Below are 12,669 nucleotides of genomic sequence, written 5' to 3'. Positions count from 1 at the left end.
CAGTCACCCGAAGGAAAAGGAGGGAGGGGCAGGGGGAGCAGCACAGGGTCACTGGTCAGAGGTCATAGGTGGATACTGGTGGGGGGAGAAGAGAAAGCTGAGAAGTGACGTGAGAGGGCGGAGGGTTTCTCTTTGGAGAAGGGTGGGGGGAGCTGGGGAAAGGAGTCAGACGAGAGAGAGACTCGGAAAAGGGGGTGAATGGAAATTGGATGTTAATGTTCATGTCATCTCGTTGGAGATTGTGGGGACAGAATACAAGGAGTTGTCCCTCTATTTTGCAATGGGGTCGACGATGGGATTTTCCTTGCAGCTCCAGCTCTCTGTGTGTTTGTATAATCCCCAGTCAACCTGCTTCACCTGTTCATCGGATTTTTCATCTAAACTGCATTAGATCTCCTGGGTCACTTCCCCTTTGTATTGGCTGGTATGGACGGGCCCTGTCTGACCTGTACCTTGATGGACATTGAATAAAAATGGCTGCGACCAGAAGATTTTGGCCTCGTTCTTGACTTCCGAAGCACTTCCTTAGTGACGTTATATCCAGACCCATCCGCATGTCATTGCCTGAATGTTCTTTAAAACTGCTAGACCAGTCCCTACTGTAATGCTGCTATTTGGGGACCTGTGGACGACTCCCACCAGCAATTTTTGTCCCCTTATCATTCCTACTCCCTTCCCAGATCGATTCAACATTCTGCTACTTACAATTCCCGGATAACCCTGGGTATTTACTGTATATATTCATGTAATCAACAATACTAACTAATAGTCAACTTTTTTGGCCCAAAAAATTCTGGTGTTTTATATTACCCATATAACCATATAACCACTTACAGCACAGAACAGGCCAGTTCAGCCATACTAGTCCATGCTGTAACAAATCCCCACCCTCCTAGTCCCACTGACCAGCACCCGGTCCATACCCCTCTAGTCCCCTCCTATCCATGTAACGATCCAGTCTTTCCTTAAATGTAACCAATGGTCCCGCCTCGACCACGTCTGCCGGAAGCTCATTCCACATCCCCACCACCCTCTGCGTAAAGAAATTTCCCCTCATGTTCCCCTTATAATTTTCCCCCTTCAATCTTAAATCATGTCCTTTAGTTTGAATCTCCCCCTTTCTTAATTGAAAAAGCCTATCCACATTTACTCTCTCTGTCCCTTTTAAAACCTTAAACACCTCTATCAAGTCCCCTCTCAATCTTCTACGCTCCAGAGAAAAAAGCCCCAGTCTGCACAACCTTTCCCTGTAACTCAGACCCTGAAATCCTGTCAACATTCTCGTGAACCTTCTCTGCACTCTCTCTATTTTGTTTATATCTTTCCTATAATTTGGTGACCAAAACTGTACACAGTACTCCAAATTTGGCCTCACCAATGCCTTGTACAATTTCATCATAACCTCCCTACTCTTGAATTCAATACTCCGATTTATGAAGGCCAACATTCCAAATGCCTTCTTCACCACACCATCTACCTGAGTATCAGCCTTGAGGGCACTATTTACCATCACTTCTAAATCCCTTTGTTGCTCTGCACTCCTCAATTATCTACCATTCAATGAATATGACATATTTAAATTTGCATTTCCAAAATGTAGCACCTCACATTTATCTGTATTAAATTCCATCAGCCATTTCTCAGCCCACACCTCCAGCCTTCCTAAATCATCTTTTAATCTACGGTAATCTACCTCACTGTCCACAACACCAGCAATCTTTGTGTCATCCGCAAACTTGCTTATCCAATTCTCCACCCCTACATCCAGATTTTTAATATATATAACAAATAATAGTGGACCCAGGACCGATCCCTGAGGAACTCCACTTGTCACCGGCCTCCAATTGGACAAACAATTTTCTACCACTACTCTCTGACACCTCCCATCCAACCACTGCTGAATCCATTTCACTACCTCCTTATTTATACCTAATGCCTCCACCTTTTTTCCTAACCTCCTGTGGGGAACTTTGTCAAAAGCTTTATTAAAGTCCAAATAGACAACATCCACAGCTTTCCCTTCAACAACCTTTTTTGTAACCCCCTTGAAGAACTCAATCAGGTTTGTCAAGCATGATCTACCCCTGACAAAACTGATTACTCCCTATCAATCCCTGTACCTCCAAAAATTTGTAAATAGCATCCCTCAGAACACTTTCCATCAACTTGCCCACCACAGACGTCAGACTTACAGGCCTATAATTCCAAGGTTTGCATTTGGACCCTTTCTTAAACAGAGGAACCACATGCACCACCCTCCAATCCTTTGGCACCACCCCCGTGGCCAGTGACATCCTAAATATCTCTGTTAATGGCCCCACTAACTGTCCACTAACCTCCCTGAGTGTCCTAGGGAATATTTTGTCCGGTCCGGGAGATTTATCCACCTTTATCTTTTTTAACACAGCCATCGGTTATCCTTATATGCTTCATGACCTCCCCACTATTTTTCTTTTGTTCAACTGGTTCAACATTTTTTTTCCCTAGTGAATACTGAGGCAAAGAAATCATTCAAAATTTCCCCCATTTCCTCAAACTTCTCACTCAGCCTACCCTTACTATCTACAAGGGGTCCAATTTATCTCTCACTAATCTTTTACTTTTAATGTACTTATACCCGTGTAAGCATTGACCCCCCCCCACCCCTTCTATTTTTGGGACTAACCACCTCTCCAGCCAACTCCCAACTAACTGGGGATCCTCACCTCACCTGCCCATTTGAACTGCCTGCATATCCAAACTCCTGACCATGGCTCCACTCCCTGGCCATCCAAACATGCGAACTCCCAACACCTTGGCTACCTGCATATCCGATCTCCTGCCGTCTTGGCAGCCCACCCATCTGAGCTCCCAACATGGATCCTCGCCCTGGCCGCCCGTGGATCTGAACTCCGACGCTCTAGTCAGCCACATATCCAAACACCCAGTGCCCTCACCGCCCACCCCATGCTCGGGTCGTAGACTTTCCAGCAGGCCCCTGCCATTGAACTTTTGCTGTCTGGTAGGTTATTTCACAAGGTAAAATGTTTGGCCTGTGTAAAATTCAACCCCTTCCACCTCTTTTTGGCCCCAAAAATTGGACAATAACTGGAGTATAATTCCCAGTGATCATGAATCTGCATTCTGTTTGTGCTATGGTCATTAAATCACACTCTTTCTGGCTGATTTGTGCCAGCAGTTTAATCGCCTTGTTTCTAAAGCTCTGGGCATTTTTCAGTTAAGTTGGAATGTGGCCTTTTTATTTCTGTGGTGCTACACCACCGGCCTCCTGCAGGGGGCAACACCTGTACCTGCAAGGAGTGTACCACCGGCCTCCTGCACGGGGCAACACCTGTACCTGCAGGAGTGTACCACCGGCCTCGTGCAGGGGGAAACACCGGTACCTGCAGGAGTGTACCACCGGCCTCCTGCAGGGGGAAGCACCTGTACCTGCAGGAATGTACCACCGGCCTCCTGCAGGGGGCAACACCTGTACCTGCAGGAGTGTACCACTGTCCTCCTGCAGGGGACAACCTCTGTACCTGCAGGAGAGTAAGGGGACAGGACAACACCTGGCCGGCTGCCAATCAGTCGGCATAAATGGATCAAGCCCCAGCCAGTCGGATGTCAATCACCCTCAGGGATATAAGCCTGCGGCTGCCTCCTAAAGCCTCACTCAGATTTACTGCAGCTACAGCCAGTCTGGCACTGTGGAGGTTTTTGTGGATTTAAGCCTGTTGTTCAGTCTGATTCCCACCACAGTTTCACTGAATTTTTTCTGTTCCTCCACGATGACTTTCCCTTTTCTACTTTCTATTTCACTTCCTCTGCCTTCCTGCAGTTCATGCCATTCCCCTGCCATAGTCATCTTACCCTCCTCAACAGTACTGGCAAACAATCCCCCCAGGACATTGATCACAGTTCTGTCCAGGTGCAGACCATCCGGACGGGCTGGTGGGATGGCCAGACACAGGGAGGTGAATGTGGAGAGAGATAGTCTGATGAGGGGTTGTGGAATGGATCTGTTAGAAACAGAAGTACCTTCACAGAAATTGCTCGAGGGGGGCGTGGCAAGATGGCGTAAGGATCAGACGTGCCTTCCAGTTCTCTCCTGACTCTATCTTATTGTTTTGTCTAGAAATGCCCATTAAAATTCTTTAAAAGTTTAGATAACTTCAGTGCTGTTAATTTAACTTCTGATGGTACAATTGGTGAAAAAGAGCAAAACAAAATGACAACAGATCATCAAAAAACTACATTTTCCAAAAGTTCAAGTTTTGGAGCCTACCTGTAGAAAAAGCACCGGGACTCAGCATGAAATGGATCCCAGGAGAGAGGTACAGTGTTCGGATGCAGAGCTCTATGTTACATCGGTAGAGCCCCCTAAAGAGGGCGCCAAACAGCCTTTAGAACAAAGAGTTTCTCAGGTACGCACATGCGCAGTAGCATCTGACGGCAATGTTATGAATGAACCGCTTGTAGTATCATCAGCTGAAGTATTACCAGCTGAAACACCGGCTGGGGAAAGGCATTTGTCAACTGTAGTGGTGGCGCTGCAAACTGCACCTCTTGAGATAGAAGAACCTATACAACTTGATGTACTGGGAGAACTTAATACATTATGGACTGGGGAAAACCCCTGGCCAGCGTCCCCCAGTCACTGCTGGAGAGGCTGTGGCTGGGGTTTCCACACGCAGTCATACTACAAGGAAGGCAACAAGAATGAAGGAAGGAACAGAAGATCCTTTGGTTATGCAGAAGAAGCAGGAATCTGTTGAGCCAGAATCTCTTCCAATTGAAAAGATTCTTGTGAATCTTGAATCTAAATTATCTTATACAATGCAGGGATTATCCAAGATTATGACTGAACTTGGTACTAGGTGAAAATACATAACATAACAATTACAGCACGGAAACAGGCCATTAGGCCCTTCGAGTCCGCACCGAACCAAACACCCCTTTCTAATCCCACCTCCCTGCACAATGCCCATAACCCTCCATCTTCTTCTCATCCATATACCTGTCCAACCTTTTCTTAAATAATACAATTGACTCCGCCGCCACTATTTCTCCCGGAAGATCATTCCACACGGCTACCACTCTCTGAGTAAAGAAGTTCCCCCTCATGTTACCTCTAAACCTCTGCCCCTTAATTCTTAACTCATGTCCTCTTGTTTTAAACTTTCCTCCTCTTAACGGAAATAGTCTATCCACATCCATTCTGTCTATCCCTTTCATAATCTTAAATACTTCTATCAAATCCCCTCTCAACCTTCTACGCTCCAAAGAATAAAGACCTAATCTGTCCAATCTCTCCCAATACTCTAGATGCTTAAACCCAGGTAACATTCTGGTAAACCTTCTCTGCACTCTCTCCACTCTGTTTATATCCTTCCTATAATTAGGCGACCAGAACTGCACACAGAACTCCAAATTAGGCCGCACCAACGTCTTATACAATCTCAACATCACCTCCCAACTCCTATATTCCATGCAATGATTGATAAAGGCCAGCATACTAAAAGCCTTCTTCACCACCCTATTCACGTGAGTTTCTACCTTCAGGGAACGATGTACCGTTACTCCTAAATCTTTCTGCTCTTCTGTATTCTTCAATGCTCTCCCATTTACCACGTATGTCCTATTCTGATTCTTCTTACCAAAATGAAGCACCTCACACTTATCAGCATTAAATTCCATCTGCCATTTTTCAGCCCACTTTTCTAAGCAGCCCAAATCTCTCTGCAATCCTTGTAAACCTTCTTCATTATCCACTATTCCACCTATCTTAGTATCGTCTGCATATTTACTAATCCAATTCACCACCCCATCATCTAGATCATTAATGTATATAACGAACAACAATGGGCCCAATACAGATCCTTGAGGCACACCACTGGTCACCGGCCTCCAACCTGACAGACAATTATCCACTACCACTCTCTGGCCTCTCCCTTTCAGCCAATGTTCAATCCATTTGACTATCTTAAAATTTATACCTAAAGACTGCACCTTCCTAACTAACCTTCCATGTGGTACCTTATCGAAGGCCTTACTGAAGTCCATATAGACAACATCCACTGTGCTACCCTCATCCACATTCCTAGTCACCTCTTCAAAAAATTCAATCAGATTGGTCAAGCATGACCTTCCTCCCACAAATCCATGTTGAGTGCTCCTGATCAGACCCTGTCTATCCAGATGTTTATAAGTACTATCTCTAAGAATTTTCTCCATTAATTTACCTACCACAGACGTCAAACTTACAGGCCGATAGTTGCCAGGCTTCATCCTTGAACCCTTTTTAAATAATGGAACATTCTCAACAGATGGCTGAGTTTGGAGCTTTTAAGCTTGAAGTGAGAGATAAATTTAATTCGTGTGAAGAACATATAGACGAAATACGGGATCAAGTTCTTGATGTGACCAAAATGGTTGAAGACTTACAAACTCAAAATAAAAATTTGGTGAAAAAGATTGATTATTTGGAAAACCAATCCAGACGGAACAATATAAAGAATATTGGTTTGCCGGAAGGTATGGAGGGACCAGACCCAAGCAAATTGGGTATATGGGGAATATAGAGATTACAAAAGGTGTAGTTTTAAGGCTTTTGAAGAATATAAAGGTGGATAAGTCTCCGGGACCAGACGGGATCTTCCCCAGGACATTGAGAGAAGTGAAGGAGGAAATAGCAGAGGCTCTGGCGGTAATTTTTCAAATGTCAATAGATATGGGGATAGTGCCGGAGGATTGGCGCATTGCGCATGTGGTTCTGTTATTTAAAAAGGGTTCAAGGAGGAAGCCTGGCAACTATCGGCCTGTAAGTTTGACGTCTGTGGTAGGTAAATTAATGGAGAAAATTCTTAGAGATAGTACTTATAAACATCTGGATAGACAGGGTCTGATCAGGAGCACTCAACATGGATTTGTGGGAGGAAGGTCATGTTTGACCAATCTGATTGAATTTTTTGAAGAGGTGACTAGGAATGTGGATGAGGGTAGTGCAGTGGATGTTGTGTATATGGACTTCAGTAAGGCCTTTGATAAGGTACCACATGGAAGGTTAGTTAGGAAGGTGCAGTCTTTAGGTATAAATTTTAAGATAGTCAAGTGGATTGAACATTGGCTGAAAGGGAGAGGCCAGAGAGTGGTAGTGGATAATTGTCTGTCAGGTTGGAGGCCGGTGACCAGTGGTGTACCTCAAGGATCTGTATTGGGCCCATTGTTGTTTGTTATATACATTAATGATCTAGATGATGGGGTGGTGAATTGGATTAGTAAATATGCAGACGATACTAAGATAGGTGGAATAGTGGATAATGAAGAAGGTTTTCAAGGATTGCAGAGGGATTTGGGCTGCTTAGAAAAGTGGGCTGAAAAATGGCAGATGGAATTTAATGCTGATAAGTGTGAGGTGCTTCATTTTGGTAAGAAGAATCAGAATAGGACATATGTGGTAAATGGGAGAGCATTGAGGAATACAGAAGAGCAGAAAGATTTAGGAGTAACGGTACATCGTTCCCTGAAGGTAGAAACTCACGTGAATAGGGTGGTGAAGAAGGCTTTTAGTATGCTGGCCTTTATCAATCATTGCATGGAATATGAGTTGGGAGGTGATGTTGAGATTGTATAAGACGTTGGTGCGGCCTAATTTGGAGTTCTGTGTGCAGTTCTGGTCGCCTAATTATAGGAAGGATATAAACAGGGTGGAGAGAGTGCAGAGAAGGTTTACCAGAATGTTGCCTGGGTTTAAGCATCTGGAGTATGGGGAGAGATTGGACAGATTGGGTCTTTATTCTTTGGAGCGTAGAAGGTTGAGAGGGGATTTGATAGAAGTATTTAAGATTATGAAAGGGATAGACAGAATGGATGTGGATAGACTATTTCCGTTAAGAGGAGGAAAGTTTAAAACAAGAGGACATGAGTTAAGAATTAAGGGGCAGAGGTTTAGAGGTAACATGAGGGGGAACTTCTTTACTCAGAGAGTGGTAGCTGTGTGGAATGTTCTTCCGGGAGAAATAGTGGCGGCGGAGTCAATTGTATTATTTAAGAAAAGGTTGGACAGGTATATGGATGAGAAGAAGATGGAGGGTTATGGGCATTGTGCAGGGAGGTGGGACTAGAAAGGGGTGTTTGGTTCGGTGCGGACTAGAAGGGCCTAATGGCCTGTTTCCGTGCTGTAATTGTTATGTTAATGGATTCCGCAGGTGCTGGGTCAAGAACATTTCCCAGAAGGTATAATACTGGAATGTGCTCACAGAGCTTTGCGTAGAAGACCTATTTCAGGTCAAAGTCCAAGACCTATTTCAGGTCAAAGTCCAAGACCTGTTTTGGTTTGTTGCTTGAATTATTATGACAGAGAAATAATTTTACGAGTGGCTATTAGAAATGCACAACAGAGAAAATCAACCTTGATGATTCAAAATAATCGAGTTTTCTTCTATGCGGATTTGAGTCAAGAGGTTATGTTCCAACGACGGGAATTCAACCCTGCTAAAGAGTTGTTGTGGAAGAAAGGTTATAAGGCAACCTTTAGATATCCAGCTGTTTTGAAGGTTTTTCAAGATGGTTACCAACCAAAGTTCTTTGATTCTCCAAAGGAAGCTATAGCATTTGCTCAAGAGTTCCCAATCACTCAGTTTCAACAGAGATATAGTCCGCCGCGATCTCCAAGGAGACAAGAGATGGAAGAAAAGAGCCGTGCTCCAAGAAGGAATGGTCATAATGGTGACTCGGCAGTTGGAGCTGATTAAAAGAAGAGTTGTCCTTTTTTATTCTAATGCTTTTTTTTAAAAAAAGGGATATTAAATAATGATGATGTTAGTTTAAGATGAAGTGAGAGTTGGGGGAGAGAACTGGATAGGCACTATTTTCTGAAAGTCATCTGCTACGTGTGAGTTATCTCACACCCATTTTTTTTTGGGAGTTACCGCATTGCACGGTTTAGACGGGAGGGAGTATTTTTAACCTCCTACCCGTTTTTTCCTTTTTTTTCTTTTCTTTCTTTTTTTTCTTTTTTTTTGATCGTATTAAGAGAGGGTAAGGGGGTAAGAGTTAGGGTTTTTTTTCTAACTGTTGTAAGACATGTCGAAATTTAAATTTGCTTCTCTTAATGTTCAGGGTTTGAATAATCCTATAAAGCGTAAGAAAGTACTTGCTTATTTTAAAAAATTTAAAGTAGATGTGGCCTTTTTACAGGAAACTCATTTGACAGATAAAGAACATTTGAAACTTAAGCGGGACTGGGTTGGACAAGTCTTCTATTCTTCATTTAATTCAAAGGCAAAAGGAGTTGCGGTTTTGGTACATAACAATTTACCGTTTCAATTGCAAGACGAGGAGAAAAATGGAGGAAGACTACTTAAGTTGAATTGTATGATCTCTAATGAAGCCTGGACTTTGATTGATGTTTATGCTCCAAATGTTGAAGACACTGCTTTTATTACAGAAATATATTTATTATTGGGACAAGCTAATTCCAATGTGATGATTGGGGGGATTTAAATATGGTATTAGAACCGTTATTGGATAAGTATCCAAAGGTAATTAAGAAATCTAAGATGGCGATACATATGGCTAATATGATGAAAGATTTGAATTTAGTTGATATTTGGCGTAGATTTAATCCTACACAGAAATACTTTTCCTTTTATTCTTCTCGACATAATTCTTTTTCAAGACTTGATTATTTTTTAATTTCAGCACATTTACAGGATAAGGTTATATCTGTGGATTATAAGGCAAGGTTAGTCTCAGACCATTCATTGTTATTACTGGAATATCAAAGTTCTCAAGTTACACAACATACTTTAAGATGGAGATTTAATACTATGTTACTACAAAAACCAGAATTTATTGTTTATTTGAGAAAACAAATTGAGGATTTCATTGCTAATAATGTTCACTCTGACAATAAACAATAGACAATAGGAGCTGGAGTAGGCCCTTCGGCCCGTCGAGCCAGCACCGCCATTTTACAGATCATGGCTGATCACTACTATCAGTACCCCTTTCCAGCCTTATCCCCATAACCCTTAACTCCTTTGCCCACTAGAGTCTTATCTAACTCTCTTTTGAACATAATCAGCGAATCTGCCTCTACCACCCTCTGTGGCAGAGCATTCCACAGATTCACACTTCTCTGGGTAAAAAAATGTTTTCTCATCTCCATCCTAAAGGGCTTACCCTGTATTCTTAAACTATGCCCTCTGGTCCTCGTCTCCCCCATCATTGGGAACAAGTAATCAGACTTCACCCTGTCTATCCCCCTGATGATTTTATATACCTCAATCATGTCCCCCCTCATCCTTCTAAACTCCATCGGATACAAGTCCAGTTTTTCTAGCCTTTCAGCATATGTCAACCCCGCCATCCCTGGAACCAACCTTGTAAATCTGCGCTGCACACCCTCTATAGCTAGTATGTCCTTCCTCAAAATTGGAGACCAGAACTGGACGCAATACTCCAGGTGGGGTCTCACCAGGGCCCTGTACAACTGCAGAAGGGCGTCTCTGTAACTATACTCCAATCCCCTCTTTATGAAAGCCAACATGCCATTTCCCTTCTTCACAGCTTTCTGAACCTGCATGTTAGCCTTCAATGACCGGTGAACAAGTACTCCCAGATCCATTTGCTCCTCCCCACTCCCTAGCTTGTCTCCATTTAAATAATACTCAGCTTTCCTATTATTGCCCCCAAAATGGATAACCTCACATTTGCTCACATTGAACGTCATCTTCCATTCAGCCGCCCACTCCCCCAACCTGTCCAAGTCCCTCTGCATTTTCCTGACATCCTCCTCACACCCCACACCGCCACCCAGTTTAGTGTCATCTGCAAATTTGCTCAAGTTATTAATAATCCCCTCATCCAAATCATTTACATAAATTACAAACAACTGAGGACCCAATACCGATTCCTGCGGCAATCCACTCGTCACATCCTGCCATCATGAAAAAGACCCGCTTACTCCAACCCTTTGTTTCCTATTTCTTAACCAATTTCCTATCCATGTCAGCACCTTACCTCCAATACCATGCTCCCTGATCTTGCCCACTAGTCTCCCGTGCGGTGCCTTATCAAAGGCCTTCTGGAAGTCCAAATACACCACATCCACTGGCTCTCCCAAGTCCACCCTCTTTGTCACATCCTCGAAAAATTCCAGAAGGTTAGTCAAGCATGACTTACCCTTAAGGAATCCATGCTGACTAGCCCTTATACTATTATTTCTGCCTAAGTGTTCTGCTATTACTCCTTTTATGATAGATTCCAATATCTTCCCCACCACTGACGTCAGGCTGACCGGTCTATAATTTCCCGTTTTCTCCCTCCCTCCCTTCTTAAAAATCGGCACCACATCAGCCACTCTCCAATCCTCAGGGACCTCCCCCGAATCTATGGAACTTTGGAAAAAGTCGACTAGTGCCTCCACAATTTCCATAGCAACTTCTTTAAGCACCCTGGGATGCAGCCCATCAGGCCCTGGGGATTTATCAGCCCTCAGTCCCAACAATTTACTCACAACCTCCTGCTTATGGATCCGGATATCTATTAGATCCCCTACTTCCCCAGGAAAGTTCCCCAAGTCTCTTGATACCGCATGACCACTACCCCCTAACTGACCATAACCTATATCCTCCTTGGTGAAGACCGTTGCAAAGTATTTGTTAAATTCCTCAGCCATCTCCTTGTTTCCGGTAATAATTACACCCTTTTCCATTCTTAATGGACCAATTTTAGACCGAACCAATTTCTTCCTCTTCACATATTTAAAAAAGCTTTTGCTATCCTCCATTATATCATTTGCTAATTTCCTCTCGTAGTTCATTTTCCCCTCTCTTATGACTTTCTTAGTTACCCTCTGATGCTTTTTGAAGGTTTCCCAATCCTCTAACTTCCCACTCCGCTTCTCTATCCTATACTTACACCCTTTGGATTTGATATTGCACTTGATTTCATTAGTTAGCCATGGCTGCCATTTGCATCTCCTAGAGCCTTTCCTCCACTTTGGAATAAATTTGTCCTGAAACCTGTGAAAAATGTCCCAAAATACCTGCCATTTTTCCCCAGTTGTCCTCCCAGCTAGTGTATCTTTCCATTTTATTTTGGCTAGCTCCTCCCTCATAGCTGCATAATCCCCTTTATTTAACTGCAGTACAGATGCTTCCGACTTCCTTTCTTTTTCCCTTTCTAATTGCAGCTCAAAAATAACCATACCATGGTCACTATTCCCTAATGGCTCTCCTACATCGAGGTCACTTATTAACTCTGCGTCACTGCAGAGCACCAAGTCCAGAATCGACTTCCCCCTGGTAGGTTCCTCCACTAGCTGCTCCAAGAAAGTATCTCGTAGACATTCAATAAACTCAGTCTCTTGTGCTCCTGCCCCCGTCTGATTATCCCAGTCCACCTTCATGTTAAAGTCCCCCATAACTACCGTATTGCTACCACTTTGACATGCCACTCTTAATTCCTGATTTATACTTCTACCGATATCTGAGCTACTTTTCGGAGGCCTGTAAATGACCCCCATTATGGTCCTCATGCCTTTACAATTTCTTAATTCTATCCAAACAGACTCTACCCCACCTGTTTCAATGTCTTTCCTTTCAAACGCCTGAATTTCATTTCTTACCAACAGAGCTACCCCACCTCCTCTTCCTAACTTTCTGTCTTTTCTATAGGACG

The 12,669-nt window shown here is 43.4% G+C and overlaps 1 protein-coding gene across 1 annotated transcript in view; it reads left to right on the top strand.

Moving 5' to 3' along the window:
• Positions 1-12,669, top strand: part of LOC138752021 (zinc finger protein 271-like) — a 100,691-nt gene that overhangs the window by 31,350 nt on the left and 56,672 nt on the right. The gene's annotated exons all lie outside the window — the stretch shown is intronic.

Source organism: Narcine bancroftii, chromosome 1 (genome assembly GCF_036971445.1).
Source record: "Narcine bancroftii isolate sNarBan1 chromosome 1, sNarBan1.hap1, whole genome shotgun sequence".
NCBI classification, from domain to species: domain Eukaryota; kingdom Metazoa; phylum Chordata; class Chondrichthyes; order Torpediniformes; family Narcinidae; genus Narcine; species Narcine bancroftii.
This window is presented reverse-complemented; position numbering and strand designations above follow the sequence as displayed.